The following is a 6,816-nucleotide window of genomic DNA, read 5'->3' on the forward strand; positions in this document are numbered from 1 at the left end:
AAGGTAAAATTATTACAATAGCTAAAATCACGATAACTACAACAATACCCATGCGACATAATTCTTTAAACCAACCTGTTATCCCTAATGACCCAAACCATTCATCCAAGGGGTTCTTCTCTACTACCACTTTATTCATGTTATCTTTCAACTGCTGCAACTTTTCATGTATAGACTTCGAATGACCTGATATGTTCATACAGCACATTCCTTCAAAATCCTCACAGCCATGTCCTTGTGCTGACAATAAAAAATCTATAGCCGCCCTATTTTGTCAAATAGCATGCCTTATGTTTTCTGTGTCTTCTAAGAGATCATTTATAATACTAGATGTAAGATTTAATTGCTTCGACGTCCAACATGCTAAACGTTGCAACTCCCGTAACACATTACCCGCTGCAGCCCCTGGTGTAAAAAGAGATAGCAGCACTCTTGTGGCCTTGCCTAACAGTCGTACGTTATCGTTACAATCAGGCCCAAGATTTTCTATAGATCGCTTGTGTCTTCGATTGTCTGTTAAATTCAGTAACTGAATAATAGAGGGTGCAAACAATGCAAGCTTACCCAAGTAACATGGTCCGCCAAAAGATCTCACTGGGATGCCGTGCCAAGCACGATCACCACATATCAAAAATATCCACTTGGTAAAGCCTTGGTGGTATAATTAGTGTGTATAATTAATATATATTTAGAAGGTGTGCTGGTTGACAGCCGGCTGAATATGAGCCAGCAGTGTGCCCAGGTGGCCAAGAAGGCCAACGGCATCCTGGCGGGTATCAGAAATAGTGTGGCCAGCAGGAGCAGGGAAGTGATTGTTCCCCTGTACTCGGCACTGGTGAGGCTGCACCTCGAGTGCTGTGTTCAGTTTTGGGCCCCTCACTCCAGGAAAGACATTGAGTTGCTGGAGCATGTTCAGAGGAGGGCAACCAAGTTGGTGAGGGGCCTGGAGCACAAGTCTTATGAGGAGCGGCTGAGGGAACTGGGGCTGTTCAGTCTAGAAAAGAGGAGGCTGAGGGGAGACCTTATCGCTCTCTACAACTACCTGAAAGGGGGTTGTAGTGAGGTGGGTGTTGGTCTCTTCTGTCAGGTGGCTGGAGATAGGACAAGAGGAAATGGCCTCAAGTTGAGGCAAGGGAGATTTAGGTTAGATATTAGGAAAAATTTCTTTACTGAGAGGGTTGTTAAACATTGGAATGGGATACCCAGGGAAGTGGTGGAGTCACCATCCCTGGAGGTATTCAAAAAGCGAGTGGACAGGGTACTTAAGGACATGGTTTAGTGGGCATGGTTAATGGTTGGACTCGATGATCTTGAAGGTCTTTTCCAACCTAAATGATTCTATGATTTCTATGATTCTATGAAGCTGCCAATCTATACCCAAATGGCGGCTAATTTGTTGTACTATTTTTGAGACAAAATGTGGTCCTCTGTCAGAGGACATGGTTGCTGGAACCCCAAAACGTGGTATTATCTCTTGTACCAGTATTTTAGTTACCTCCTGAGCTTTAGCCGTTCTTGTTGGGAATGCTTCTGGCCAACCTGAAAAGGTATCAGTTAATACCAATAAATATCGATACCCCCCTTTTCTTGGAAGTTCTGTAAAATCAATTTGCCATTGTTGTCCAGGCTTATTGCTTTTTTCCAATCTGGCCCGTTTCCGGCTTGGGGGTATTCTTAGGATTAGTCTAGTCTGGAGGCAAAGATCACACTGTTGAGTCACCTGTCTCACCGTGGTGTATAAATTTCTAGCCACAATTTCTCTTATTAAATGTTTATACAGAGCCTCTGTTCCCCAATGTCTTTTCCTATGCTCCTCCCGTATCAAATGCCATAATAAGCAAGAGGGAATAATTAGTTTTCCCTGTGGGGTATGAGCCCATCCTTCTTCATTATATGACCCTCCTAAATCTGTAATGAGCTTCTGATCTTCCCTGGTATATTCTGGCTTACCTTCTAGGGAGATTTGCCTATCAGGAATTAAGGCCCCTTCTATTTTTACCTTTGTTCTGGCCACTTGTTTTGCCTCTCTGTCCACCAGTTCATTCCCTTTTTCCAAATCTGAGCTCGCTTTCTGGTGTGCCTTAATATGCATAATTGCTGCTTTCTTAGGGAGCTGGACAGCTTCCAGTAACTTCAGAATTTCTTCTGTGTGTATTGATATTTTTCTCTTGGGAACTCAATAGTCCTCTCTCCTTCCAAATTGCTCCATGTGCATGTACAACTCCAAAGGCATATTTTGAGTCTGTATAAATGTTCACAACTTTGCCCTGGGCCAACTCCAGGGCGCGGGTTAGAGCAATTATTTCTGCCTTCTGTGCAGAGGTGTTCATGGGCAAAGCCCCTGATTCTATTACCTCTTGGCTGGTGGTGATGGCGTATCCCGCATGTCGATTACCATTTAGGACGTAACTGCTTCCGTCTGTGAACCAAGTTTCCCCGTTTTCCATGGGGCTGTCTTTCAGGTCTGGGCGGCTGGCGTATGTTGCTTCGATGGTTTCCAAACAGTCATGATGTACCGGTTCTCCTGTGTTCCCGCTGAGAAAAGAAGCTGGGTTGACAATGTTAGTGACTACAATCTCCACATCATGCTGCTCTACCAATATAGCTTGATATCTCAGGAATCTTTGTGGAGAGAGCCAATGTCCACCTTTTGCTTCGAATACTGCTGATACTGTGTGAGACACCAGAACAGTCATTTTCTGGCCCAGAGTAAACTTTCGGGCTTCCTGTATGTTCAGTCAAACGCCCGCAGGCATCCAGGCCAACCTTTTGCAGTCGTGTCTAACTGCTTAGAGAGGTAGGCAACTGCCCGTCGATATGGACCCAGGTTATGTGCTAATATTCCCAGGGCAATGCCCTGCTTCTCGTGAGAGTAAAGAAGAAACGGCTTACTCACATCTGGGAGTCCTAAGGCCGGGGCCGACATCAAAGCCTTTTTCAGTAGCTCAAAGGCTCGTTCGGTCTCCTTGTTCCACTCAAGGTGATTCTGCTCAGTGGCTGTCAGCGCATACAGTGGTTTAACAAGCAATCCATAATTATAGATCCACAATCGGCACCACCCCGTCATTCCTAGAAAAGTCCGTAACTCTTTTACTGTCTGAGGTCTCCGAGTTTGACATATTGCCTCTTTACAGGCCTATCCCAAAGTTCTTTGTCCCGCACTAATTTCATAGCCCAAATAATTCACTTTGTGTTGCATTACCTGTGCCGCCTTCTTGGATACCCGGTACCCCTGGAGTCCCAGGAAATTCAGCAGACTCACCGTCCATATTATACAATCTTTCTCTGTCTTGGTGGCGATCAGGATATCATCCACATACTGCAACAGCTTCCCCTCCTCAGACGGGGCTTCCCAGGATTCTAAGTCTTTCGCAAGCTGATTGCCGAAAATGGTAGGACTATTCTTAAATCCTTGTGGCAACACCATCCAAGTGAGCTGGGTCTTTCGACCACTCTTGGGGTTTTCCCATTCAAATGCAAATAATTTTTGGCTGGCTTCATGGAGAGGGAGGCAAAAGAAAGCATCCTTCAAATCTAAAACAGTAAACCAAGTCAATTCAGGTGTTAATACGGTCAACAGGGTATATGGGTTCGCCACTACTGGGTAAAGATCTTCAGTTATCTTATTCACCGCCCATAAGTCTTGGACCACTCGATATGACCCATCGGGCTTCCGAACAGGTAATATAGGGGTATTGAATTCAGACTCACACTCTTTTAATAATCCCAACTGCAAAAATTTTTCTATCACCGGCCAGATTCCTTCTCTGTCTTCCTTCTTTAGGGGATATTGTTTAATTCTTACTGGCTTTCGGCCTTCCTTGATCCTAACTTCAACAGGTGGAGCACTTTTCACTCTTCCAGGTACATCGGTAGCCCATATCCCCGGGTACACTTGGTTTAAGATGTCCTTGTTAATCCTTCCTTCTAGGGGGAGACTGGTTAAGGTTAGGCTCCATATTTGAATATATTGCTGATCTTTTACCTCCAGAGTAATTTCTCCCTTTTCGAATACAATTTTTGCTCCCAATTGTTCCAATAAGTCCCTTCCCAAAAGTGCCTTTGGGGAGTTGGGCATATATAAAAATTTATGAATGCCCCACTGTTTTCCTAATTTATATTCTAAAGGTTTATAAAAATATGCCTTTTCACTTTGGCCAGTCGCTCCTTTCACCATGACATAATCATCTCCCAGGGGCATCAAAGCTTGGTTCAGAACCGAGTATGTTGCTCCTGTATCTACCAAAAATTCTACCTCTTGTTGTGTTTTCCCTAGCTTAATTATAACCAGTGGATCCGCTAGGGTAGATTCCCCAGGTTCCCATCAATCTCCCTTCACATGGGCTACCGTTCTTCTTGTTTGAGCCCTCTGATCCTCCTTGTTCCTTGGGCATTCCTTTTTCCAATGACCAAATTTCTTACACAAAGCACATTGATCCTTGCCCAGTCGGGGCAAGTCTCGTCTAGGCCCTCTTCCTCTTTCTTCCTGGATAACAGCCATTAATTTCCTTTGCCCCTGCCTATATCCTTCTTCTCTGTTACTAAATACTCTCCATGCTTCATCCAATAATATTTCTAAATTCCTACCCTCTGTAGGGCGTAATTTCTGAAGTTTGCGCCTTATATCCCTTGTAGATTGACCCAAAAACAGGGAGACCAATTGTTGTATTCCTATCTCTGACCCAGGATCCAGCGGTGTGCTGCGGCGCATTACATCCCTCAGTCGATCCAGGAATTCAGATGGAGACTCGGAAGGACTCTGTTTAACTGCATATAAAGCTGACCAATTTATAGTTTTGGGGATTGCCCTCTCCATTCCTTTTGTAATCCACTCCTGATACCCCTGCAATCTTTCCATATGTGCAGATCTATTAACATCCCACTTTGGGTCTTGGAGAGGGAAATATTCCTTAACGTCCCCTCCTGTAATCTTATAATGATCTTCAGCAAGGTTCCCTGCTGTTTTTAAAATCAGCTGTTTCTCTGTCTCAGTCATATATTCCAATAATAGCTGTATATCCTTCCAGTCAGGGTTATGCTGTTTTACAATAAATTGGAAATGCTTAGTTACACTTACCGGATCACTCCTATAATCTTTTGCAACCTTTTTCCATTCCCCTAGGTCAGCAGTAGAAAAGGGTACTTTGATTAACATCGTCCCACCATCCGGCCCCACCGCCTCTCGGAGAGGTGCTTGTAAAGCTGTTGAGGTAGTTTTCTTCCTAGTACGGGAAGATACAGGGCTGTCTGGGGGGGGTCGGAGTTCTATCCGAGTCTGCATCCTGTTCCTGTGGTCGAGGGGGAGGCTTAAACAAATCAGTTAGATCTTGTTCTGGTGCCTGATGGATTTTATTTGTCTTTGTACATCTTTGCCCAATACCACATGCCGAACAACACCGCCTCAGTTTACCTCTAAGCTCCTTGTTGTTCTCTCGCTCAAGTGCAAGCACCATGGGGTCCTGTGGGGGTACCATTCCACAGTCCCTTTGCCACTCTGGATGATTTTGGAGGGTGAAAAACATGTCTGCATACGAAACCTCATCCCATTTTCCTTCTCTCCTTAAAAACAGCATTAGTTGTAATAGAGTATTATAATCTATTGACCCATTAAGTGGCCACTTAGCGTCACCTTCTAACTTATACAACGGCCACCATTGATTGCAATATTTAATAAGGTTTTTTTTACTTTCCGTACCTCCGGTCCCAACAATATCTTTCCAGTGGGCAATTACACAACCCAGAGGACTCTTCCTCAATACTCCTCCTTGATTGTTTCCCATTTTAATACTCCTCCTAATGATTCTTAAGTTTGATTTTGGCTTCTCCTTTTAATAAGCTTCCATGCAAATCGTTTCTTACACTTCTTTATAGTCTTCCCCCAGTTTTCCTCCCACACGTCCCAAATTTCTGGAATTAAATTTTCACTTACACACCAATCTCACTATTTCGGATTCTTAGTGAGCTCTTTCCCAATCATAAAAGTATGGAATTTGGGGAAAACACTCAAGGCAGTCTGGTTTCCGTCTGCTAGATGTACAGTACCACCTCCTCCCACAAGATTTACACTTCAACAAAACCCAAGCCGGATGCTAATTATTATATAGTCCAGTTGCAAACCCACATACAAAGCAGGGAATCACCCCCTATTAATACGTAAAGACATTCACACATTAACAAACATACATACACCTATAAATTTCAACATATCATTTCCACACACCCACACAAAATCTTTAACATAAATTTCCAAACATTCACATCATACAATCATCACTCCAGTTGACAACCTTTCAGCAGCTGCAAAAATAAACCAAGCACAATTGCAAGGGGGTCCGCTTACCCCATAAACCAAGCGCAATTGCGAGGGGGTGCGCTTACCCTTCTCCTGCCTCTTATATACCAATCATCAACAGGTCCGTCCTGGCTCCCGATACCGGGATACAGCGGTCACCCTGGATTTGCTTGATCTACCCCCAAGATCGCTAGCATCCGCTCTATTGGTCAGCAAATCCCCCCTTGTTACCATACAGGGTACCCTCCTCCCATACAGGGACTCTGCTGCACGCCAGACGTCTCTGCGCGATTTACCAGCTGCCCTGGCCCGTACTTTTACAGGCTCCCTCTGTGACACATACCATTTGGTCCGCGGCTTCAGGAGGTTGTTGTCTGCTCCCGCAGTGAGCGGCTGGCAGCAGAGGCTCCTCCGAGGAAAGTGCTCGGGGTGCGCCTAGGGGCGTCCGCTCCGCAGTTGGTCCCGCAGCCGAGCAGAGAGTCTCCTGGCTTCCTCGCCAAACTGACGTGCGGAAAACAGACTCC

This window comes from Aquila chrysaetos (genome assembly GCF_900496995.4).
Source record: "Aquila chrysaetos chrysaetos chromosome W unlocalized genomic scaffold, bAquChr1.4 W_unloc_2, whole genome shotgun sequence".
NCBI lineage: Eukaryota > Metazoa > Chordata > Aves > Accipitriformes > Accipitridae > Aquila > Aquila chrysaetos.